General features: G+C 45.3%; 1 pseudogene across 1 annotated transcript in view; it reads left to right on the top strand.

Moving 5' to 3' along the window:
• Nucleotides 1-26,447, top strand: part of LOC311146919 (receptor-type tyrosine-protein phosphatase F-like) — a 144,991-nt pseudogene that overhangs the window by 116,857 nt on the left and 1,687 nt on the right. The window contains exons 13-23 of the transcript in view: nucleotides 4,878-4,975; nucleotides 6,791-6,914; nucleotides 7,126-7,301; nucleotides 9,971-10,090; nucleotides 10,580-10,734; nucleotides 11,221-11,506; nucleotides 12,826-13,004; nucleotides 14,422-14,548; nucleotides 14,745-14,870; nucleotides 15,195-15,349; nucleotides 17,425-17,560. The product of the transcript in view is annotated as a receptor-type tyrosine-protein phosphatase F-like (transcript). The remainder of the gene's footprint in view (nucleotides 1-4,877; nucleotides 4,976-6,790; nucleotides 6,915-7,125; nucleotides 7,302-9,970; nucleotides 10,091-10,579; nucleotides 10,735-11,220; nucleotides 11,507-12,825; nucleotides 13,005-14,421; nucleotides 14,549-14,744; nucleotides 14,871-15,194; nucleotides 15,350-17,424; nucleotides 17,561-26,447) is intronic.

Here is a 26,447-nt window from a genome sequence, read left to right as displayed (position 1 = left end):
GATGAGGTCAGAGTATTCAATGGGAAGAGTGGGGAAAAGGGCCGGCTCGTCCTTTAGCGTGACGGTCTGAATGGAGAGTGAAGGGCTGCCAGTTAAGCAGTTGGAGTGACATGACGGGTCCCATTTGATGATACGACCCTCCCTCCATGAGATGAGGGGATTATGTTGACGTAGCCAGGGGAGTCCAAGAATAACCGGGTTATGAGGTGATGAGATGACGTAGAAATGAATTACCTCAGTGTGAAGGGTACCGGTCTGTAGTTGAAGGTCCACGGTGGTGTGCAGGACCCTCCCATCGCCGAGAGGCCGTCCATCTAGCGCCTCCACTGCCAATTGAGAGTTACAGGAGATTAATGGGAGTTGTTGTTGTTGGGCAAACTCGTGAGACATAAAGTTCCCGGCTGCTCCTGAGTCTACTAGAGCTGATGTGGATATATGATTGCCCTCTAGAGATAATACTATAGGTACTTTGATGCAAGAACTGGAATGATGTGCTTGAACACAAGGACTCACCGAAGAGGGATTACGAGGAGGTGGTCTTGTGGGGCAAAACGCCCTCAGATGGCCCGGTTGACCACAATGGAGGCAGAGATGTTGACGTATGCGGCGTTCTCGTTCTTCCGGAGTCAGGTGAGTATATCCGAGCTGCATGGGTTCAGTTTGAGACAGAGTGACCGGGTATTGTGTGCTGGTGGGTACCGTTCTGAGTGGACGACGTGAACGAATCAGATTGTCAATCTGAATGGTTAGTTCGATGAATTGATTCAGCGATTTCCCTTCATCTCGGCAGGCCAGTTCGGATTGCAACTCCAAGCTGAGTCCCTTGCGAAAGAGCAGTTTAAGTGTGCTCTCCACCCAGTCGGTTTGAGCTGCTAGAGTGCGAAATGTCAAAGCATATTCTGCTGCGGTATTCCTGCCCTGGCTCAACGCAAGTAGTCGGTCATCAGCTCTCATACCTCCCTCCGGGTGTTCAAATATTTCCCGGAAGCGTTGAAGAAAGGTACCAAACGATGGAAAAGCAGTGCCATCCTCTCTCCAAACCGCCGTCACCCACTCTAACGCCTTGTCAGCGAGGAGTGAGCATACCAAGGAAATCTTGCTGGCATCGGTGACATACATAGCTGGTTGTTGATCAATGAATAATGAACATTGCAGTAGAAATCCCTTACTTTTAGTTGGGTTGCCGTCGAACTTATCAGGGAGAGCCAGACGTGGGTTAACTGTGAGTGACGGTGGTGGAGAAGCGCCCACACTCGCGTTCGGTGGAGGAGGGGCTGGGTTCGTTAGCGACACCGGCAACCTCTGTAGCGTCCTGACGAGTTCCTCTGTTACTGTAGTTAAATGGGTTAGCTGCTGTTGATGAATGGCGAGTTGGTGAGCTTGAGTGGAGATCTCCGTGGACATCTGAACCAGAGCTGCTGGATCGTGTGTTGGCGAAGTCTTCTGTAATGACGCTCCAGGAGAGTGAGGATCCATTTGCAGTTTTATTACAATCTTGGTCGTACAAACAGGGTCAATCGCCAGCAGACACAACAGTAGGGATAAGGCAACTCGTAATCCAGGTACAGGCATAAGGTCAGAGCAGGCAGCAAACTTACAAAAATCAGTCCAGTAAAGAATATAGTCCAGGGCAGGCAGCAAAGAATCAAGGAGGGAAAAACAGTCCAGAGTAAATCCACGGGTAGACAGACACAGGCGAAAACGCTCAGGAATGATCACCAGGGTAAACAAGACTTCGCAAAGAGAGAGAGTTTGAGAGCACCTAAATAGTCTACTGATGGGAGTCAGGTGCAACGGTAATCAGAGCCAGGTATGTGGGAAATGTAGTTCAGGGGTTTAATACTCAGGAGAGGGTTCCCTCTGGTGGTGAGCAGGAGGAACAGCGGGAGTCTCGTTTGTGACATATTGCTGCTGTGATGGCACACTGTGGTATTTAACCTAATAGATATGGGAGTGTCATGACTATCCCTGGGTGAGGATCAAAGGCCTCACATCAACTTGGCAAATGGCCGACAACAACCTTTAGAGAGGAGGAGAATCTATCTCTGGCATTCTAGTATGGTGAAAGGAATGCCTTTGTTTCAGATACTTTTTGCAACCCCAAAACTTGAACAATGAACATTGGGACAATATATTTCAACATCCAAATGTTGGGAATGATGAGAAATGGAATATGGAAAATTAATGTCTATTTTGTGATGTCATTAAAAATTGTATAAAGGCGTTATAATGAAAACATTGTGACTTGAAGAGCTTTTACACTGTGTATATCAGGCTTACATCCTTTACTTTGTGTAGAAAATATCAAGGAGGAAGACAATGTTTTCGTGAAGATAGGAATGGGATTTTAGCTTTCTAACGAAATCAGAGTGATGATAATACTTTTGCCTCGTAACTAGCCACGCCCGAGGGAGCTCAGCGAGCATGTCAGTATGACGGAAATGCCCCTCTTTACCAGAGTGCATAAAAGATTGAGATAAGAATGATCAGATCTGATCAGACTAGACGAACCTCAAGCTGCAGCTTTTGTCCATATTGGTCCTGACCCTGAAAATCAACACGAGGTGAAGACGACAAAGTTGCCTCCACTAACAATCAATGTTATGGCTGAGTAGCTGTTCTAAGTACTGTAACTAAGAAGGTGAATTTAAGTGGAACCATCCTGTTACTCTCTTCAAACCATCGTCTACTACACAGCTCTCATCACCCCACAGGGGATCATCGACACGACTGATTAGCGTCCTCAGAAGACCACTTCCAGAACGAGTGAAAGTAAACAGACAACTAAGAACAAGGACATTGTGACCTCTTGTGGACAATCTGAGCCTTACATCTAAAAGGCCATCCAAAAGAGAAGGCCCAATCGACCCCTTCCCACGAAGTCCTGGGTCCAACCGAGATACACGACGAAGACCTCCAACACGTACAGTTGAAGTCGGAAGTTTACATACACCTTAGCCAAATACATTTCAACTCAGTTTTTCACAATTCCTGACATTTAATCCTAGTAAAAATTCCCTGTCTTAGTTCAGTTAGGATCACCACTTTATTTGAAGAATGTGACATGTCAGAATAATTGTAGAGAGAATGATTTATTTCAGCTTTTATTTCTTTCATTACATTCCCAGTGGGTCAGAAGTTTACATACACTCAATTAGTATTTGGTAGTATAGCCTTTAAATTGTTTAACTTGGGTCAAGCGTTTCGGGTAGCCTTCCACAAGCTTCCCACAATAAGTTGGGTGAATTTTTGCCCATTCCTCCTGACAGAGCTGGTGTAACTGAGTCAGGTTTGTAGGCCTCCTTGCTAACACATGCTTTTTCCAAATGGCACCCTTTTCCCTTTATAGTGCACATAGGTTTCGGGTCAAAAGTAGTGCACTACATAGGGAATAGGGTACCATTTGGGACACATCCTCAGTGTTGAGTCAGCCATTAGAGTTCAGTGTTGCTGCTATAATGATCTTGTAGCAGGAAACCATCCAATAGAGTGACCCCATTAACCTCCCAGGCATGCTCAATCAACTCTAGCTTAGCCTTAATGACACTCATGGTAAAGTACAGAGTTATAATGTACATGCTAATTGAACGTATCTTTTCAATGTGTAAAATGTAAAATTGACATTCAGTATCTATTCATCTTAAACTGTGTTAGTGATAGTAAAAATATATATTTTTAGTCGACAATAAAGTAATCTTCTTTGAACCGATATACTTGATATGCTGTGTATTTTCTATTGCACTTGGAACAGTGTAAGTTAGGGCACTTTATGAGGTTTTACGAATCTCTCTGTGGCTTCGGAGCTTTGGAGACTACGTGCACTGCTTACAGTGGGAATGCGTGACGCATGAGGCAAGTTAGCAGAAATCCATTTAAGCGCGGAGGGAGCCTTGCCAAGTTCAGAGGCGCGGGGAATTTGTGTCGGTAGATTAGCCATAAATCATCCAATAACCGGCGATGAGGAATCTAGGTCTGTGTCCCAAATGGCTGAAGCCCTGGTCAAAAGTAGTGCACTATATAGGGAATAGGGTGCCATCTGGGACGCAGCCCTAGAGCGCCATGTGGGTGTGTTTTTTAGTGTGTCGTCCCCCCCCCCCCCCCATAGGATTTAATCCTGGCACCACTTTAAGGCCATCTATTGTGGGAAATTGACTTTAAAGCAAAGTAAGTTAGCTGGTGACCGACCGGTCGAAGTGACAGTGTGACTGATGTGTTGAGACTTGAGGCAAGTAAGGGAGTTCTGGCCGTTTTCTGCTGGATCCCACCGCTGCCACCAATAGAGATTTGGGCTATGTCCAAAATGACACCCTATTCTCTATTTAGTGCACTACTTTTGATCAGAGTCTACAAGTGTACTTGACTTACTGTGTGTGTATATTGTGCACCACTGCCACCATCATACAGTAGCGTTTTGCGGTCCGGGAGATGTCTACTTCCACATGGAGCATGCTCAGTCGTCACTCATAATGTGATGTCATCACTGCCTCATGACCACGTGTCTGCCACGCCCAGCATGACGACGTCACAGACCTGTGTCAGCTCTCAGCTCTCTCTCTAGCCAGCCTTTTTATCTCTCTCTCTCTCTCTCTCTCTCTCTCTCTCTCTCTCTCTCTCTCTCTCTCTCTCTCTCTCTCTCTCTCTCTCTCTCTCTCTCTCGCTCTCTCTCTCTCTCTCTCTCTCTCTCTCGCTCTCTCTCTCGCTCTCTTCCTCTCTCCCTCTTCATGCATTGTTGAACTGGCAGTCTCATCCATCCCTGTGGTCGAACAAGTATGTCTGTAGGTGTTTGTGTGAATGCCAACCTGTGTGTGTCCATTTGCCCACAGCAGTGTCTAACTTTTCTCTCTAACTTTTGTCCTTATCCTCTCCTCTTTCATCAGGAATGAGGGAGCACCCTTCCATTACTGTGTGTGACCTGGCGGACCACATAGAGAGACTCAAGGCCAATGACGGCCTGCGCTTCTCACAGGAGTACGAGGTAAGATGGAGGAATTATCGTCCGTCAGTGTCTCTCTACCTCCTAAAGAAAAATAGGAGATTTAGACATTTGCATTTAAAGTGGCATATTTTCAGAAAGGAAAGCCTATAGGAAGAGCAGGAGGTTAGTTGTCTGTGGGCCAACTATCCTTCGAACATTCAACAATAACATTCTAGTTTTTATTTGTTGTGTAATGGGATGGAACTCTCTTGGTGCCAACATGATGTGTGTTAGAATTCTACATTTCAGAGTTTGCTCAGTATACTCTATCTGTAGTTCTGGGCTGGCTAATTCCCAGGTAGAGTACCCTAGGAGTTTAGGGATTGTTGGCAGGCTGGTGCTTGTGTCATCCAGGATATGGTACTCTTGCTATAATGAGCATAGTTTGTCAATCACAGGCTGTTTTCGCCCTGTGGTAGTGATCTGCTGCCGTCTAGCCTGCTCTCATAGCTCTATCATTATCTGCATTGAACACTCTCCTCTCCGGCATGTCCGAGAGAGATGTGCCAGCTTGGCGCTTTGCTTTCTCTCCTCTTCTCCCCCCGACTCTACCTGAGTGTTTGCCAGAGACCGTCAGTCTAGCATGCCCGCTCTTTGCTGTTTTCTCAAAACTGGAGAACGCCTGTGACATTTTTTCACTGCAAAATAAATGTTTCTTCACGAACAGGCAGGCAGGCAGACAAATTGATGATGTGGTGGCTGTAGTGGGACATCATATAAATGATGTCCCACTACAGGGTTGTTTATGCCTCTGTAACAGTTTAGCTTTGTTTACTGTGGAGGAGGAAGTTAATGTGGAGATTCTATTGCAGGAGATTTTGATGGTAATAAAGACCATACACACGCAGACACAGGCAGCCTAATGGACTAATGCGGTACAAAGAGCAGAGTGTTGGTCCTACTCTGACATTATCAAGCAGTGGGGGGAAAGAGGCTGTTGCTGTATCACCCAAAGATCAATACAAATCCAAGACCTGGTTTGCGTCCCAAGTGGTATCCTATTCCCTATATAGTGCTCTACCTTTGACCAGGGCCCATAGGGACGCATATTTGGTGTCGTCGCTTCAGCCCTCAGCCACGACGAGCTGCAGGACGCAAGACAGAGAGAGAGAGCGAGAGAACAAGGGAGATAAGACAGAGAGAGGGAGGAGAGAGAGAGAGGTAGAAGGGGGGAATGAAGAGAGAAGGCAAAGGAGAGGGAGGGGAGAGAGAGAGGGTGTGGGGGATGGAGGAGAGAGAGAGGTTGGGGTGGAGGAGAGAGAGAGATGGAGACAACAAAAGAGAGAGGGGGTAGAGAAGTAAGATGGCAACCTTTAGCTGATTACTGTGAAGTTAGCAGTGGTAGTAATTCAATATGGCCGCCCTCAGGGGAGTGGAAGAGAAGAGGCTGGGAGCCTGTAGCCTGACTGCCTGTGAAGCCTTTATTTAACCCCCTGTTGGAATGCAATGACTGGTGATGTATTACCTACCCTCTGTGATAGCCTGAGGATTTAATATCTCTTTCCCTGTCTTTTTCACTTTCTCGCTCTGTCCATCTCAATCTCCATCTGTCTATCTCGATCTTTCTTTAATCTCTCTCATTCTCTCTCTCTCCCTCCCTTTTCTCATTTACATTTATATTTTTAGTCATTTAGCAGACACTCTTATCCAGAGCGACTTACAGGAGCAATTAGGGTTAAGTGCCTTGGTCAAGGGCACATCGACAGATTTTTCACCTAGTCGGCTCAGGGATTAGAACCAGCGACCTTTCGGTTACTGGCACAACACTCTTAACCACTCTCCTACTCTCTCTCCTCTCTCTCTTATCTCCATCAGTCCATAGATCCTGCCCAGCAGTTTACCTGGGAGAATTCCAACATGGAGGTCAACAAACCAAAGAACCGCTATGCTAACGTCATAGCTTATGACCACTCCAGAGTTGTCCTGACATCTGTCGACGGTCAGAGGCCTTCAGCTATTTGACCTATTACAGCCATTATTCAGGATTGAGGTGTTCAGTTGCTCTGTAAATTATTGATGTCTAATGTATTTATCTCTATGGTGGAGTCTCTACACTCTTAGATTCATGCAGTTATTGAATTACCAAACTATATCATGAAAAAAACATACATTTACTGTATCTCATACCTTCTCATTCTTCTCTCCCTTAGCTGTTCCTGGTAACGACTACGTCAACGCCAACTATATAGACGGCTACAGGAAGCAGAACGCCTACATCGCTACTCAGGGCCCGCTTCCTGAAACCCTCAGTGACTTCTGGAGGATGGTGTGGGAGCAGAGAGCTCACACTATAGTCATGATGACACGATTGGAGGAGAAGTCCAGAGTGAGTAGACACTATAGAGATACAGTGCCTTGCAAAAGTATTCAGACCCCTTGGCTTTCTTCACATTTTATTGTGTTACAAAGTGGGATTAAAATGGATTTGATTGTCATTTTTTTGTCAACAGTCTACAACAATACTCTCTAATGTCAAAGTGGATGAAAAATTCTAAAACACTTTTAAGATGAATTAAAATGAAATAACTAAAATATAGTTGTTGCGTAAGTATTCAACTCCCTGAGTCAATGCATGCTAGAAACACGTTTGGCATCGATTACAGCTGTGAGTCTTCTTGGGTAAGTCTGTAAGAGCTTTGCACACCTGGATTGTGCAATATTTGCCCATTATTCTTTTCAAAATTATTCATGTTCTGTCAGGATGTTGGGGATCATGGCTAGAGAGCAATTTCAATAGATTTAAGTCAAAACTGTACCTTGGCCACTCAGGAACATTCACTGTCTTCTTGGTAAGCAACTCCAGTGTAGATTTGGCCTTGTGTTGTAGGTTATTGTCCTGTTGAAAGGTGAATTAATCTCCCAGTCTTAGAACACTAATAATGACCTAAATGACAGAGTGAAAAGAATAATAAAAATATGCAGAATATTCCAAAACATGCATCCTGTATGCAACAAGGCACTAAAGTCATACTAAATGCAAAGCCTTATGTTTGGGGCAAATCCAACACAACACACCACTATGTAACTGTCTCCTTATCTTCAAGGTGGTGGCTGCAACATGATACGGGTATGTTTGACATTGGCAAAGACTGGGGAGTTTTTCCAAAATAAATGGGATGGAGAAACTCCCCAAATACAGGTGTGCCAAGCTTGTAGCGTCATACCCAAGAAGACTTGAGGCTGTAATCACTGCCGAAGGTGCTTCAACAAAGTACTGAGTAAAGGGTCTGAATACTTATGTAAATGTGATATTTCCGTTTTTTATTTGTAATACATTTGTAGAAATTTTTAACAACCTGTTTTTGCTTTCTCATAACGCAGTGTTTTGTGTAGATTGATGAGGGGAAAAAAACAACAATTTAATGCATTTTAGAAATACTTTCCGAATGCACTGTATGCGAATAGTTATGCACGCCGAAGTTTTCTGTTTTTTTGTCTTATTTCTTGTTTGTTTCACAATAAAACATATTTTGCATCTTCAAAGTGGTAGGCATGTTGTGTAAATCAAATGATAGAAACCCCCCCAAAATCAATTTAAATTACAAGTTGTAATGCAACAAAATAGGAAAAACGCCAAGGGGGTGAATACTTTTGCAAGGCACTGTATGGAGATTGGAGCTAGTCAACAGCATGCACTGGGCCTGTCCCAAATGGCATCCTATTCCCTGTATACTACACTACCTTTAAACCAGGGCCCGTATGGCTCTGGTCAAAAGTAGTGCACTCTATAGGGAACAGGGTGCCATTTGGGATGCTGACCCTGTCTGTCTGGTTGGTCTGTGCTCGCTATATTCCGAGGACAGATTGAACAGCACATTGAAAATAATGTGGACTGTGTCAGACTGTCAGTGTACGTGATTGGTCTTCTTTCTGTTCTTGTAATCGGTCATGTCATGGTGTATAAAGCAGACCTGGGGTTCAAATATTATTTGTTTTCTTTCAAAATCCTTTAGCCGTGTGCTTGATTGAGCTCAGTGGCGGCTGCTGAGGAGATGACGGCTCAGAATAATAGCTGGAATGGAGTCAATGGAGTGGTATCAACCACATGGAAACCACGTCTGTGATGTGTTTGATACCGTTCCATTGACTCCATTCCAGCCATTATTATGAGCTGTCCTCCCCTCAGCAGTCTCCACTGATTGAGCTTGCCTGTCAGAATGGAACTAAACTGAATACTCCCAAAAGTGCAAACTCTGCCTATCTGGCACTCCAAGGTAAGCTCAATCAAACGCTGAAAGTATTTGAAAAGAAAACAAATACTATTTGAACCCAGGTGTGAATTTGGGTTGTGTCAGGTCTGGTCTGTGTGCATCTGTCATGGTATATAGTCGTTAGCCCTAGTGATTAGCCCTGGCCCCTCTACCATCAGGCCTGATTCAGTGAAAGGTTTGTCCACAGACTGATGAGTCCAGGTGGTCTCTCCAGCTGTCCCCCACTAGTCGCCATGTCTGGATGAATTAGACACATCACATTCAATGCATCCCAAATGGCACCCTATTCCCTATAGTGCACTACTTTTGACCAGAGTCTTATTGGTCCATAGGGTGCCATTTTCGAAAACATTACATTATGTCATATCCCTGCATTGCAGAACAGAGCTGTCTGGATAGCTAACAACACATTGCGGGTAGAGGCAAACATAAACAAAGGATACTGATGATCCAGCCGGCAATTAGCTAATTGAAAATAACCGTAACGTCTGGGTTGATAACGCAGCTTGTTGATCTGTTCAGAATGTTCAGCCTGTTCCACAGAGGGATAGTGGTACCTGGTACGCCATGTGGCTTTGGAGAGATATTGCGCAATATTGTTACTGAGAAGCTTCATACAGTATTTACCATGTCTAATTTCAACACCAACATGAACTGACTAGGAAAGACTCTGGACCCTCATTATAACCTATTATATAGCCTCAAGACTTTTCTAGCGCAGGTAAAACTCTGGACCATCCTATTTGTCTTCCTGTTGTAACTGACTGTTTCCTTCCTCTACCAGGTGAAGTGTGACCAGTACTGGCCAGTCAGAGGGACAGAGACGTACGGGATGATACAGGTGACCATGCTGGATACAGTAGAGCTGGCTACATACAGCGTACGTACCTTCGCCCTGTACAAGGTAAGGATTATCTCTCTTGAGCTCTCTTTCAATCCCTCTCTGTCTTTCTCTTTTCTCTCTGTCTCTCTCTCTGTTTCTCTCGATCTCTTTCTCTTTCTTAATCTCGCTCTCTCTCAATCTCTCTATATGTGTGTGGGTGGGTGTTAGCGTGCTGTTCTGTATGTGAGTGTTAACTTCCATTGCACTTTACTTACTGTATATGGAAGCACCTCTGTTTCATCCTCTCCATTTTGTATTTATCTCCTTTTTCTCTTATCTCCATTCTGTTGCACTCCTCCTTAATCACAATTTGCACAATTTCTCATTCTACTAACTCACATCTCATGGTTGGTTGAATTTTTCAGTTCAAACCCCTCTACCGCTGCAAACACACACACACACACACACACACACACACACACACACACACACACACACACACACACACACACACACACTATAAACACCATGACATTCTTGTTCCCTTCGTTGACTCTGTCTCTCTTCTAGAATGGTTCCAGTGAGAAGCGTGAGATTCGCCAGTTCCAGTTCATGGTGTGGCCGGACCACGGGGTACCAGCGTACCCCACCCCCATCCTGGCCTTCCTACGACGGGTCAAAGCCTGCAACCCTCCAGATGCTGGGCCCATGGTGGTACATTGCAGGTAGGTTAAACAGCAGTGTTAAAGGTGTGCTGGTAGATTACTATAGTGAAACAGGTAAGGCAACAGTGTTAACAGAATGGCAGAATTAATGTCATGGAAGAATGCTATGATAAAAGAAACAGGTTAGCAATCACAGTAACGTTAATATTTATTATTGTCAGTTACTACTATTGTAATAGAGTTGTCTGAAGATGCACACCCGCAGAAAAGTGGTTTGAGAACTTAAAAATAACGTCGCACTCTGTAACAGGTATAATAACCCTGATGGTGCCCCTCAGGGATTAAGAACGTTTTATTGAATTGAATTGAGTTAGGTCTACCTAACGTTTCCCCTTCTCTCTCCTCCCTCAGTGCATGTTTGATATGCAGTATAGTAATATTAACCCTCTTCCTCACTCTCTTTTGCTCTCTTTCTCTCTCTCTCTCGCTCTCTCTCTGTCCGTTTCTCCTCCCTCCCTATATCTCTTCGCCCGCCTCTTCCCTCAGTGCGGGCGTGGGTAGAACAGGCTGCCTGATCGTGATTGAGGCCATGCTGGAGCGTATGAAGCATGAGAAGTCAGTGGATATCTATGGCCATGTGACGTGTATGAGAGCCCAGAGAAACTACATGGTGCAGACAGAGGACCAGTACGTCTTTATCCACGAGGCCCTGCTAGAGGCTGCCACCTGTGGCCTCACTGAGGTCCCCGCACGCAACCTGTCCGCACACATCCAGAAACTCACCCAGCCGCCCACAGGGGAGACCGTCACCGCCATGGAGCTGGAGTTTAAGGTAACTACTGTATAATGACCCATTCTCAAACTAACCCTTAGGACATGCTCTAATTAAGTCAGTGCTTCCAAGCTGTTCTTCAAGTGCCCAAATTACTGCATATTTCTTTCTTACTGTATATTTCTTTAGTTCTATCTCAGAACTAGCACTCCTGATTCAACCACGCAAGGACTTGATGATTGATTCTTTGAATCAGCTGCTACAGATCTACATAACTAGAACATAAATATACACTCCTTACTTGGAGAGCCGAGCTGTTACCTCATTGGTCCCCCACCCTCTCTCCACCCTGTGATTGGACAGTGACAGTTTAGTAGTTTCCTCTCTGCCTCCCGTTTGTTCATTCTGTAATTAGTGTCTTTATGACCTTATTTGTCCTGTTTGAAGTGTGGGTAATGGTAAGTAATGGAAACAGCAGGTGTCTACTCTCTTTCCTGCTAGCTAGATGAAGAGACCAACGTTACACATCCACATTATCTACAGTGATCTATCATCTAATGATAGAGCGAGAGAGGTGGAAGTAGAGAGAGAGAGAGAGAGAGAGAGAGAGAGAGGGGAGAAGTAGAGAGACAGAGGGCAGGAAGAAAGGGGAAGAGATGGAGGGAAATAGAGAGAGGGAGAGAGAGAGAGAGAGGGGAAAAGTAGAGAGACAGAGGGCAGGAAGAAAGGGGAAGAGATGGAGGGAAATAGAGAGAGGGAGAGAGAGAGAGAGAGAGAGGGGAGAAGTAGAGAGACAGAGGGCAGGAAGAAAGGGGAAGAGATGGAGGGAAATAGAGAGAGGGAGAGAGAGAGAGAGAGGGGAGAAGTAGAGAGACAGAGGGCAGGAAGAAAGGGGAAGAGATGGAGGGAAATAGAGAGAGGGAGAGAGGGGGGTGATGGTGATTGTAGGGCTACAGCCCAACAGGCAGTCTGGCCACCACACACACAGCAACGCCAGGTCTCTGTCCTGTTCTGTCAATCTGTGGTGTGAGAGCTGCAAGGCCCAGCACAGAGCCAGTCATGTCACACCTAACCACTCCCACCCATGAGAGGACAGCAGGGCTCTGATGTATGTTGGCCTGATCTGGGTACTGTCGCTGTGACTAAACCTAGTATACTGTATCCACTACACCCATCAATACTATACTGTACCAGCCTATTACTATTAGATATAGTGCTCCGTGTGCTGGCATTTTGCATGCTTTTAATCACCTGCCCTGAGAAAGTAATATGGACTATCCCTCTCAAATTAATCACCGTATATTAAGTACATGTGACTGATACCATCTCCTCTTCTACATCTCTCTCTTCTCCTCCTCTCTTCCCTCCCTCTCTAACAGAGACTGGCTAACTCCAAAGCCCACACCTCCAGGTTCATCAGTGCCAACCTGCCCTGCAATAAGTTCAAGAACCGGCTGGTGAACATCATGCCCTTCGAGTCGACACGCGTGTGCCTGCAGCCTATCAGAGGAGTGGAGGGGTCTGACTACATCAACGCCAGCTGCATTGACGGATACAGGTAAGTGAGCAGAACTACAGGGCATTCTATGCATTGTCTATGGAATCATAGGCTAGTTAATAGGGGTTTGGATCAGTCCAAGGGTGGGCTGGGCTGTCATCACTTGCCCCCATTAGCTAATAAGGCCAAGAGCCTTCTTGAAGGGACAGGGATGAAATGAGGCCTCTCACAGTGGAGAGATGGAAAGAGATAAGAGAGGAGATGTGAAGAGAGGTAAGAGATGACAGCTGATCACTTTGACGGTGGAGAGAGGGAGGAGAAAAGGAGAGCAGATTGTTGTAACATTAAGTTAAATAGCAGAATGCAGTCAGACAGAAGATAGACAAGGAGGGAGTTTGTGAGCGTGATATGTCATCCAGTCCATATGGGGAGGGAGGCTCAGACACACAGGTTCTTCCTCCTCTTCCCATTCATCCCATAAACTTTAACACACAGCCTGTTTCTCATCCTTATCAGTGTTAATGAAAGGTGCTCCCTAGAGACCCAGACTGCTTCGTCACTGTGTAAATAGCTTAATGACCACTGCTCCCACTAACAAGAGGGTGTGTTTTAATGAAGTGTGCGTGTGTGTATCCAGGTTATGCTACACTTCTTGACAGGGAGATGGCATCATCATTAGGCTGAGGTATCGGACTGTACCTTAGGCACAAGGCAGTCGTGTGTGCGTGTGCGTATGTGTGTGCGTGTGGTAAATCTCAGACAGAGAGGTCAGTGTTCTGTTCTCCTTTTCACACCCCAGTGGAGAAGGAAAAAGAGGATGTCCTACTATGTTCTCTGATGACCAGCAGGAATAAAGAGTGCTTCTTTCTTTCTTTCTTCTCATCTCTTGCTCTCCTCTTCCCATCCATCCTCTCTCTATTTTACTCCTCTCTCTTGCTAGTTTCCTTTTATATTTCTCCTCTCCTCTGCTCTGTTGTTATATTTCTTTATTTGTGTGAGGAGCTGGGCCCAGAGCATCACTCTAATCTCCTGGTTCCACATTATTGCCTAGCCTGCAGCACCTTCATTAGTTGTTCACCCGTGTCTCTCTTTCTCTCTCTCTCCCTACCTCTTTCCCCCCTCTCTCTGTGTGTGTGCGTGCATGCGTGTGCGTGTTGCATGGTACCCTGTGTTGCATGGCACTCTACTGCCACCTACAGACAGTGAGCAGAGGTTCATTGCCAGAATTGAAGTCAGTCAGAAAACATAACCTTACATTTGACATTTTAGTAATTTAGCAGATGCTCTTATCCAGAGCGACTTACAGTTAGTTTCAAAGATGATTGTTAGTAGGAAGGGGGTTTTGACAGAGTGGTAGTCTAACAGAGTGTGTCTCTCTCTCTCCTGTCTCTCCACAGACAACAGAAGGCTACTTTGTAAGTTAGTTGTTATCTGTGTAGCTGTATTCTTACAGTCTGTTTCTCTCTCCTCTCCCCAGACAACAGAAGGCCTACCTGGCCACTCAGGGCCCTCTGTCTGAGACCACTGAAGACTTCTGGAGGATGCTTTGGGAACATAACTCTACCATAGTGGTCATGCTCACCAAAATCAGGGAGATGGGACGGGTAAGATACACACACACACACACACACACACACAGATACGGTACACACACACCACACAATCACACCGTATGCATACACACACACACACACACACACACAGATACAGTACACATACAGATTGTACGCACTCACGCAAAGATGCGCGCACGCACACACACACACCCTGTTCTAACCCTGGTTGTGTGTCCCTCTGCAGGAGAAATGTCATCAGTACTGGCCTGCGGAGCGCTCAGCCAGATACCAGTACTTTGTAGTGGACCCCATGGCTGAGTACAACATGCCCCAATACATCCTACGAGAGTTCAAAGTCACTGACGCAAGGGTGAGTGAGGGAGGGTTAGAGCACCTGTTTTGAAGAAGGTTTTACTTGCAATGTGGTTGTTTTTACCTACCTTAGTTGAATGCACTGACTGTAAGTTGCTCTGGATAAGAGTGTCTGCTAAATGACAAAATGTAAATGTAAAATGGAGTTAATGTTCTATAGAGATCAGTGGAGGGCTGCTGAGGGGAGGACGGCTCATAATAATGGCTGGTGCGGAGCGAATGGAATGGCATCAAACAAATGTAAACCATGTGTTTGATGTATTCAATACCATTCCACTCAGCGACTGCTTCTCTAACATACTCCTCCTATTGGTTCCCTCAGGATGGTCAATCCAGGACGATCCGCCAATTCCAGTTCACTGATTGGCCAGAGCAAGGAGTGCCAAAGACCGGGGAAAGGTTCATTGATTTCATTGGCCAAGTGCATAAAACCAAGGAGCAGTTTGGACAGGATGGACCAATCACTGTTCACTGCAGGTAAGGAGCCTTGGCTGAACAGCCAATAGAATAAGCCCTACAATCTTTTGGGAAGCCATAATAACATCCTCTTCAATGGACATCAATCTTTATTGGAATAATACTAATATTGCCCCATCCACACCCTTTGCAAATGAAGCCCTGTCACCTGGGGTCGTATTCACTGCTAAATTTAATGTAGCTACCCAGCCATTCCTGTCACATTTCACATTACACATTTCAGTGTATCTTTGTGTATGGCAAGGTGTGTGTTCATATGTGTGCAGATACAAGGTGTATAGACCCAATCGGTATTAGACAGAACATCACGACCCTGCCCGCCTGTGGGGAAAACAACCTGTGGTTACCTAGGTTACCCCATTGGCTCATAGCAAAAACTTTAGCTTTTTCAAATGCAATTCTCTTGTTGTGTGCTTGATTTAGTCAATTACGAAACTACATTTAAGAAAAGTACATGTCTAAAGATTACTTTTCAACATTGCCTGCTCCCTAACATAATATTGTAGGGCTTCCCTCAAGCCCCTTTTCATGACGATGCTAGCAGCCACTTGAGTGAGTGAGTGCAAGATAGCTCCCAACCAAAACATTAAGCTAGCCAAGAGCAACAACACAAACAAACGGACCTAGTCATATTATTTTACTATCAGCCATTGTTGCCGTTAATGCTCATTCGTTAATGCATCTTTAAGGGCGTCTTTATGAAGCTTGTTGGTGCATGCTTACTTTCCAAATAATCCTAATGAGGTCCATGCAGGCCAGACGTTTTAATTGCTATACCCTATCTGAAAGAGCATATTACAAGGTTTTTCATTAACCTAGTTGTGCCAAACAACACTAAGAATTCCACAGATGTTCTCTGTTTCAAAATATAATGTTTTCCTAGTATAACCACAGCTCTATGCCTACCGATGACAATGAGCTAATACCCATTTGGGGAAAATATCCTTTCTATTTTATTCTGTTATATTCCATCATATTCTTATTTTAAAATATATGTGTGACTGTGGTAGGGCTTGGGAATATAAGCGTGTGATGTCTGCTAAATGAACAAGTTAATTTCATTGACATGGCACAGCTTTATCCTCAGCTACTATAGCACAGATAAATACATCTTAAAACATGCAATTATGTTCTTTTGAAATAAAATGTTTTAATAATCATGTGTTTTATGACCTTCCTAAACATAATATTAATGGATTTATTTGTGATTGTGTATATGAAATTGATTTATTAGACTGGCAGCTATTGGTAGGCTACTCATCGCGTCCTGGCTATTCTATTGTTAATATGCATACGGTGCAGCAGACCTTAATGGCGCTTTGAGGATGAAATGCTCCGAAAGTTTTTGTCTTTTATGATATTTATCTCAATGTAGGCCTACTGCTAGAGTGTAAAAACCTGATAGTGTAACACCACAACAGTTTTAGTAAGTAATAGGTTACAGTCCAGTTACAGCTTCTTCTGACAAAGTAGAAACAAAAAAATAAGTGTATATTTTCAGGTGTGCGCGCGGGACAGAGGAAGAGCAATTCTTACACTATTGTTCAAAATTCAATCACCCTCTTCTTCTTCATCTTCCTCATTCAAATTAAATTGTGAAGTCATGTGCACAATTATCAGTTTCTATTTGGTTTATATCACCCATTCATTGACGTCATTCATTCAGTGAGGAGAGAGACACATTAGCGCCTGGGGACCAACATTTTAAACTGTACCCAAAAGCATAATCAGATCTCCAACTCCCCCTTGCAGTGGTCTGGAGCAATGAAGCAGTGACGCAGTGTAACGTACTATACCACAATTTACCTCAATGTCCCACGGCATAATCTAAAAACTTTTAATTGAGGAACCACCGGACATGTACATTGAACAACACAGCAGCTTTTCAGCATGTTTTGTTATTTCTGTATAACAACAAATCTACTACGAAGTTGCCTCTTTTACAATGGGGGTCAATAGGAAAGAATGTTGATTTCTCCACATTTCTGGACGTGGTCTAAGGGAATTCCTTTTTATTACGTAATACCTACTGGGACTATGAAGTGTGTGTTAAAGTCTGTGTTCCTCTTTCTCAGTGCCGGGGTGGGCAGGACCGGGGTCTTCATCACTCTGAGTATCGTGCTGGAGAGGATGAGGTACGAATGGGTGGTGGATCTCTTCCAGACCGTCAAGACGCTACGCACCCAGAGACCTGCCATGGTGCAGACAGAGGTATGGAGGACTAGACTGCAAAGTAGGGGTTTCAAACATACGGCCTGCGGGTCGGATCAAGTCCAATCCAGCCTGCGGATGGTTTGAGTAAAAAAGTTACAAGTTATTTTTTACATTGTAGAATAATAGTGAAGACATCAAAACTATGAAATAGCACATATGGAATCATGTAGTAACCAAAAAAGTGTTAAACAAATTCTTGAGGGAAACCTGTTTCAGTCTTCCAGAGATTTGAGACTGGGACGGAGGTTCACCTTCCAGCAGGACAATGACCCTAAGCATACTGCTAAAGCAACACTCGAGTGGTATAATCAGATCTCGAGTGGTATAATGTGGTCCTCTGTAGCTCAGCTGGTAGAGCACGGCGCTTGTAACGCTAAGGTAGTGGGTTCGATCCCCGGGACCACCCATACACAAAAATGTATGCACGCATGACTGTAAGTCGCTTTGGATAAAAGCGTCTGCTAAATGGCATATTATTATTATATTATTAGTATAAGGGGAAACATTTAAATGTCTTGGAATGGCCTAGTCAAAGCCCAGACCTCAATCCAATTGAGAATCTGTGGTATGACTTAAAGATTGCTGTACACTAGCAGAACCCATTGAACTTGAAGGAGCTGGAGCAGTTTTGCCTTGAAGAATGGGCAAAAATCCCAGTGGCTAGATGTGCCAAGCTTATAGAGACATACCCCAAGAGACTTGCAACTGTAATTGCTGCAAAAGATGGCTCTACAAAGTATTGACTTTGGGGGGTGAATAGTTATGCACACTCAAGTTTTATGTTTTTTTGTCTTATTTCTTGTTTGTTTCACAATTAACAAATATTTTGCATCTTCATAATGGTAGGCATGTTGTGTAAATCAAATGATACAAACCCCCAAAAAATACATTTTAATTCCAGGTTGTAAGGCAACAAAATAGGAAAAATGCCAAGGGGGGTGAATACTTTCGCAAGCCACTGTAAATCACCCAGAAAGTATACCTCTCTATTGATATCACATACATTATCAAGCATTTCACACATGTTATCCAGATACTGACTGTTAGCACTTGGTGGTCTATAGCAGCTTCCCACCAGAATTGTCTTTAGGTGAGGCAGATTAACCTGTATTTAACAGTATTTAACATGAGATCCTCTCTAATCTTCACAGGAATGTGGTTCTGAAATTATACAGCAACACCTCCACCATTGGCATTTCTATATTTTCTGTAAATGTTATAACCTTCTATTGCTACCACTGTATCATCAAATGTATTATCTAAGTGAGTTTCAGAGATAGTTAGAATATGAATGTTATCTGTTACTAGCAAATTATTGATTTCATGAACCTTGTTTCTTAAGCTACATATGTTTAACGTGGGCTATTTTGAGCACTTTTCTTCTGGGATGCTTACTTGTTTTTATTGCTTTACTGGGAAGCTTAGCAGCAGTAGATATGTTCATGTTCTTTATGTTAGTGCAGGGTGAGTTGCAAACAGTGGACTTCATCCTAGGCCACACCGGCTCAGTCCTAACAGTATAAATCTGGTTCTTACAACCTTATACATTAGTTGTAGGATCAGCAGAGGCATTCAGGGCAGTTAGAGGGACATAAATTAGGTGACTTATATTGTGTCTACCGACGCCACTGGGGTAATGTACATTTGCTGAAGCATTATGACAACAGTTGAGCTGGGCTTGGGTCATTAATAAGTCATTGTCTCAACGCAGCCTTATAATGCTGTGAAAGGATCCAGGAACCCAAATGATTTGGGTGGATCCCATCCTCCTTATAAAACGTGTTTTGTTTCCAAAAGGTATCGAAATTGTCAACAGAAGTTACACCCATTGAGCTGCAATAATGACGTAGCCAGTTATGAAGTGCAAGTATCCTGCTAAAGCATTCAATGCCACGACTCAGAACAGATATGATTGGTTTTTTGTTGGTGTCTAGCAGAGAGTCAATCAGCTCTTTAAAATCAAGTTTCAACTGTTCAGAGCTCCTCTACATAATGTCATTAAAACCCACATGGACTACGATAGAATCGATTTCCATCTCCTGACGTTGTACATTCGCAAGCAGCTTAGTAATGTAATGTAATTTACACGCGCTCCGGGATAGGACATTGATTTTGCACCAGGAACGGTCACATTTCTTACCATGGAGCTGCCCAAAATCACGGCTTGTGAGAAGGACGAGGAAATCCGGCCACTCCCACGCTTCACAGGATTCGGAGAACACTTTACGGATGGGCGAGAGGCAGGATAACTTGAGCCCGTTGCTCCCAGCGTCTGGTGCAGGCCTCCGACAGATGGAGAAGCCCTGCTCCAGTACGGCGTAACTATTCGTTGTTTGTATCTGCTCCGGGCCTCTCATTGGGAGTGTAGACCATGCGACCATCGTTGATTGCCTTTCTCCTCATGCTGTGCTCCTTCGACTCCGCTATCAGATGGGGGAGATCCGGGCAACACCAGCCAGTCGGTGTTGATCTCTGCATGTGTGGTTCCCACCGTGAATCATGGAGGAGGAGGTGTGATGGTGTGGGGGTGCTTTGCTGGGGACACTGTCGGTGATTTATTTAGAATTCAAGGCATACTTACCCAGCATGGCTACCATAGCATTCTGCAGTGATACGCCATCCCATCTGGTTTGGGCTTAGTGGGACTATCATTTGTTTTCCAACAGGACAATGACCCAAAACACCTTCAGGCTAAGTAAGGGCTATTTTACAGAGAAGGAGAGTGATGGAGTGCTGCATCAGATGACCTGGCCTCCACAATCCCCCGACCTCAACCCAGTTGAGATGGTTGGGGATGAGTCGGACCGCAGAGTGAAGGAAAAGCAGCCAACAAGTGCTCAGCATATGTGGGAACTCCTTCAATACCGTTGGAAAAGCATTCCAGGTGAAGCTGGTTGCGAAAATGCCAAGAGTGTTTAAAGCTGTCATCAAGACAAAGGGTGGCTATTTGAAGAATCTGTAAAAATAGTAAAAATAAAGAAAAACCTTGGACAGTAGCTTCTTGAGGAAGGGCGGGCAGCTGGATGAGTCAAGCAACAGGCCTGACGTAGGTTATGTCCTTGAATTCGATCTTCACTTTCCCGTCTGCTCCAGGGATAAGTGACTTGACAGTTCCAACTTGCCAGAGTGCCCTAGGAGACTGATCATCTACAACCATCACAACCACAAGGTCTTCCTTATCCTTGTGCCACTTATGGCGGGTTTGAAGGGCAGGTAAGTAGTTCCGTGTGAAGCAGTGCCAGAAATGGTCGGCTAGAACCTGGCTGTGTCTCCATCTTTTGCAACTGAGCAGTTCAGACTCTGGGTAGACCACCTGTGGTAGGGACGAGTCTGGCCGTCCCATGAGAAGAGAGTTAGGAGTGATTGGATCCAGATCTGTGATGTCCAACGACACATATCCCAAGGGCTTGGAGTTCAAGATCCCTTCTATTTCAATTAGGACAGTCCTCGGCACCTCTTCGGAGATGGACTGTGCGCCAAGGTGGTTTGCAGGGCAGTCTTGATGGATCTGAGCTCCCTCTCCCAGCATTCTCCAAAGTGTGGTGCACTTGGTAGGTTGAAGGCGAAGCGAATCTTCTGACTGGCTAACTGTTCCTGGAGCTGTTGGTGAAGAGTCATGCAGGCCTCCTCTAGCTCTCGCTCCCCTCCCTTGAAATTTGTACTTCGATCGGACAGGATCTCAAAGGGCTTTCCTCTTTGAGCGATGAAGCGTCTCAACGCCATTAGGAACGAATCGGAGTCCATGTTCGTCAGTAGATCCACGTGTACAACCCAGGTGGTCATGCACTTAAAGATGATGCCCCATCTCTTTTCTTCCGCCAATCTTGATGATATACAGTCCAATGCAGTCCATGCCTGTAGAATAGAATGTAGGCTTGTGGAGCCGCGGTCATGCTGGAGGCAGGTCAGCCATCCTAGGCACATCAGGCTGGCCTTGCCACTTCCTGCAGTCGTAACTCAGCAAACCCCCTCCCTGGGCCGGGTGCCTCAGCTGCTCATCATATTTCTTGATCAGCAACCTGGTGAGCGGATGACCTGGGTTCAGAACTACTGGGTGAAGAACATCAGGGCACAGCTGGTCACACCTCCGAAGGCGACCTCCAACATGAATCAGTCCGGTGTCGTTGTCTTACTCTGGGACCAGCGTCACCAGACGGCTGCTCGGAGACTCTGGCTTGCTTGCCTCAAGTAGGGAGAGGTCTTCTGGGAAGCTCTCAGACTGAGCATGTCTGAGTACTTTGAGTTCTGCCTGCTTGAAATTGTCAGCTGAAGGGCTGTTGGCACTACTGGCCACCCCATGTAGCAACTGCACTGTGCCTTCCACCAGCTCCTGGAAAGTGTTGAACTGGGCAACATCAGGGATAGACGACTTGATGTCCGCTGACAGGAGTCCACAGAAGGTAGGCTTCCGCAGCTCCTCTGTTTCATCAGGAGGTACTTGGTCTGGTCTTCTCGGCCAGGATGACTGGACCTGCCACAGGAATGGAGGACCTTGACTCCAACGGTTGTGTTCTGAAAGCTGAGACAGCGTCTTGCCATGTGTGATATCGTCAGAGCCTCTGGACCACAACCTTGGCCCCTGTGGTGTATGGGACGATGAAGCCGAGTGGATCGTACTGGCTGGCAAGGATCTGATATATGTTGTGCATGGTGGGTTCAACTTTCTCTATGTGACCGTGGTTGTAGCCGAGAGTATCAGACAGACATTGCCTTCATTTTCCAAGGGTGCCCTCTTGGGGTTCCACGCCATCCTGGGTAAACCACAGCTCACTGCTCTCCGACCTGAACTCTTGAGGTAGGTGTCCGATGACTGCTTGAAGGTTGCTGGCCCACTGGCGTAGATCGAATCCTCCCTCAGCAAGAAGGTTCTTCAGCTTGTCCACCAGTTTCTTGGCTTCATCCTCAGAGGGGAGGCTTTGTAGACAGTTGTCTACATATAAACAGCGTTCTACAGAGAAGCGCACATCTTCTTCGGGCTCACTGTGGTCGAAAACATGCTTCTGAAGGGAAAACGTGGCGCAGCAGGGGCTACATGTTGTCCCAAAGGGAAAAACCTGCCACTCAGGGTAATCATCACGGTTTAGGTCTCGCTACAGAAACTGGAGAAGAGGCTGGTCTTCGGTAGCATGCGGACTTGATGGAACATCCCTTTTATGTCACTGCTGATGGCCACAAAGTGTTCCCAGAAATGGAGAAGGACTCCAAGCAGAGTAGCTCCCAATGTAGGTACGGCAAAGAGTTGTTCATTCAAGCTCTTGCCTCTGTAGTTGAAGGAACAGTTGAAGATGACCCTGTTTTTCTCATTGTGATGGGCCATATGATGGGGAATGTACCAACCTTGGTACTCTTGGTTGGTGCATTGATTCATGTAATGCTGCATGGTGTTGCAGAATGGACAATACTTCCTCGGCTTCTCCCGTGACCTTTCCTCCGGAAATTGGTTCTGTGAAGAGACTTCGATTTCATCCTTTCTCTGCTCACCTCAGTGGAGGATGGTGGTGGTCTTGAGGAATGATTTGTCTTAACGCTGAACTCGGCGTGAGCTAGGGTGGTCCCTGCTTTGGTCGCTACTGAACTGTGTGCCATCTCCTTGCACTCTCACCTCGTACTCGAGCCACTCTGCCAGGTGAAGGAGGGTTGGAATTGGTGTCTTGATGGGGTTCACACATCTCTTGAAGCTGGCTCTTAAGTCGTGTGGTAACTTAGCTAAGAGGCGGGAGACATGTTAGCCACACCTCAGTTCTGTCTTTCCATTACTCCCTAGCTGATCCAACATGCCAACCAAGGCACGCACCCTCAAAGCGAATCTTCGGAATGCCTTGTTGTCACCACTCTTGATGTTGGGGCCATCCATTAACCCTGCGATGCGTTGGAGGGCAAGCTGGTGGGGCTGGCCATACAGTTCTGTGAGGGACTCCATGATGTCACTGTATGGGTACCTGCTGTTGCTGTAGGAGTCAGCAATTAGCAAAGCCTCTTCCAACTGCAGGTGGCCCACCAATATCTGAAACTTGAAGCACTCTGTAACATCTACAGGCAGCACATTGTCATCTTCAGCCTTGCAAACTCTTGTGGGTCTTCATTGATGAAGTTGGGGATAGTAGGAGTTGGTTCACGGTAGACGCGCTCCCGGCTGGGTGGAGAAGGTGTGAGGTAGCGGACTGGTGAGTGCCGACAACGATCAGGTGAGTAGTCACGGCGGTGACGGTCAGGTGAGTAGTCACGGCGGCGACAGTCAGGTGCGGGCTGACGACGGCGATCAGGTGTAGGCTGACCATAATGGTCAGGTGAGTAGTCGCGGCGTCGATGGTCAGGTGTGGGCTGACGACGGCAATCTGGTGTAGGCTGACCACAGCGATTAGGTGAGGGCTGAAGTTGGCGATCATGTGAAGTCAGCCCTCTAGGTGGCGCTGTAGGGCTATGAGTTCTGCAATGAAAAGTGACCGGTCTCGCTGGTGTGATGGCTCACGATGGCGAGGGGTTGACCGAGTAGATGATGACGATGAGGATGACTGGTCTGAGAAAGAGAACCCTCTGATCCGAAGGTTGTCAATGAGCTGCTCTATCTTGTCACGCTGCCTTTGTGACTGCAGTTTATCATCTCTGGTTGTCACCAGCTGTGCCCGCTCAGGCTGACTTTGTTGATGACAATATCTAGTTGAGGTGCGCTGAGTTGGCAACCGATGAAGGTGAGGCTCCATCTTCACTGTTGCGGGTCAGCCTGGGTAGTGACTTGAACTTTTGGGGACCCATTGAAGCAGATGAATTTAGCTTTTCCGATAGCTCCAGTATCTCCAGTGTCAACTTCTCAGTTTCCTCTCCTATCTGCTTCAGGCACGTTACGACTGTTCTGGAAGAAGAACGGGTTTCTCTCTCATCTTGTACAGGAGGGTAGCTGCTGCTGGTCTTGTTGTGAGAGTAATTAATTCCACTCACGGTGCCCTCTGCTCGTGGTCCTTCGTTGGAGTGGTGTGTTGTTGTGTTGTGTTTAGCTGCATGCACAATAAAACATCAAAAAGGTAGTATAAGCAGGAGAGGAAAACCTGGTGGTCATCAGAATGGAAACTTCTGACTGCCTGAGGCCCTGCCTGGTCGGGTATTACGCTAAGTCCTGGGAAAAAGGTTGCTGATTAGCTAATACAATTATGATGATTGGCGTGACCATATTTCAATGAGAAAACCAAATTAAAGTTGGGGTCTTGGAAAGGAGATGAGCTGGGCATTTTTACACTTAGGGTCATGTATAACAATGCTGGGCAGGCCATTATTTTGGCTACCATGGCTATGTCCTCATAGGACGACAATGCCCCCATCCACAGGGCACAGATGTTTACTGAATGGTTTGATGAGCATGAAAACTTGGCCAATGACCCCATTTTCATATCTGTTAATTTTTGTGACCCCAATCATTTAAAAAAAAAATAATGGAATTAACAGTCAATGTTTACTTTTTATTTGGGGATATTGCAGTCAATTGCTAAACATTTTAACAGTATTTCTGATTGTATTCTCAACTCACCATGATATACTTTTAATGTGGGGCTATGACAGTCAATTGCAAATTAGTCTGCATAATTTCTCTCATCTCACCACCACTAAAGAGATGGGTGTGCTTGATGCAAGTCGTGTCGGAGCTTCTCAAAGTCATGGGGTGTTATTGACAGTGCACACCTGGATCGATATTTGTTTGTTATTTTTACCCCTTTTTCTCCCCAATTTCGTGATATCCAATTGGTAGTTACAGTCTTGTCCCATCGCTGCAACTCCCGAACGGACTCGGAAGAGGCGGAGGTCGAGAGCCATGCGTCCTCCAAAACATGACCCCGCCAAGCAGCACTGCTCGCTTAACCCGGAAGCCAGCCGCAGCAATGCAAATAGATTTCTGATTCAAATAATATTACTATACAGATCATACATGTAACGTTCACTAGCTTAACTTGCAATGAAAATGACTTTCTGACAAAATTAGAAACTTTTGATTTCTGAAAATGTAGCTAGACTCTAACCCGTATACTGTAGATGGATGTACGCTTCATGGCAGACTATAACCATTTAACTCAGTTTTGTTTGTAGCTTCATCTTGTTTATCCAGCGTTGTGTCAAGTCACTCTGCTTCACACTGACTATGGCGTTTGCAGAAAGTAGCTCATCACAACGTTTTCCAACTGATCTGTTGATAGCGCCTGCTAAATTCAGGGCATCAAAGTTCTTGACAAAAGTACCAAAACATTTGTAGTTCTCGATGGCTAACATTATATATTTCAAAAACACTGTGGTAGAAAGGACTATCAACACATCCTGAGCAGCTCATATTATAGACAGAAGCATGCTACATGGCAGACCAATCCAAACTCATCTCCCGGCATGTCCAGCCCATCCATTATCTCAGCTAATCATGGCTAGCGGGAAGGTTACGGATCTTCTTCCGTGGGTAAACCAACTAGGCTCGTAATTTAACAATTGTATTCATATTTACAGATTGAATACATATTAGTTATTAAGGCACATGAAAGTTCACATGTTCCAGAAGGTATTTCTGCCAAAAAGTGCATTTTGATAAAAATAAAATAAACCTTAAAATGCCTCCCTGTGAAGTAGTGATGTGCGACATATGCCTAGCTTCCTGAAACGGTTCACATATGTCCTTGTGAATAGCATCCCCCGACATGTAGCGAACAAAAGTCAATGCATCTCGGCCCTCACAGCTAACGTCCATTTGAAGAGCATAAGGTGGGGAGTTTGAGTCGTTCAGTCAGTGTCCTCTTGATTGCTAGCTATAGCATCAATTCTTAGTTTCACAGTGTTATCTGACAAAGCTATTGATGTGAGTTTCAGTGCCTCTGCCTCCCCACACATTGTTTTCACCATATCAATTGTCTCTGCA

This window comes from Coregonus lavaretus, assembly GCF_964263955.1.
Source record: "Coregonus lavaretus genome assembly, chromosome: 19".
Lineage (NCBI taxonomy): Eukaryota > Metazoa > Chordata > Actinopteri > Salmoniformes > Salmonidae > Coregonus > Coregonus lavaretus.
This window is presented reverse-complemented; position numbering and strand designations above follow the sequence as displayed.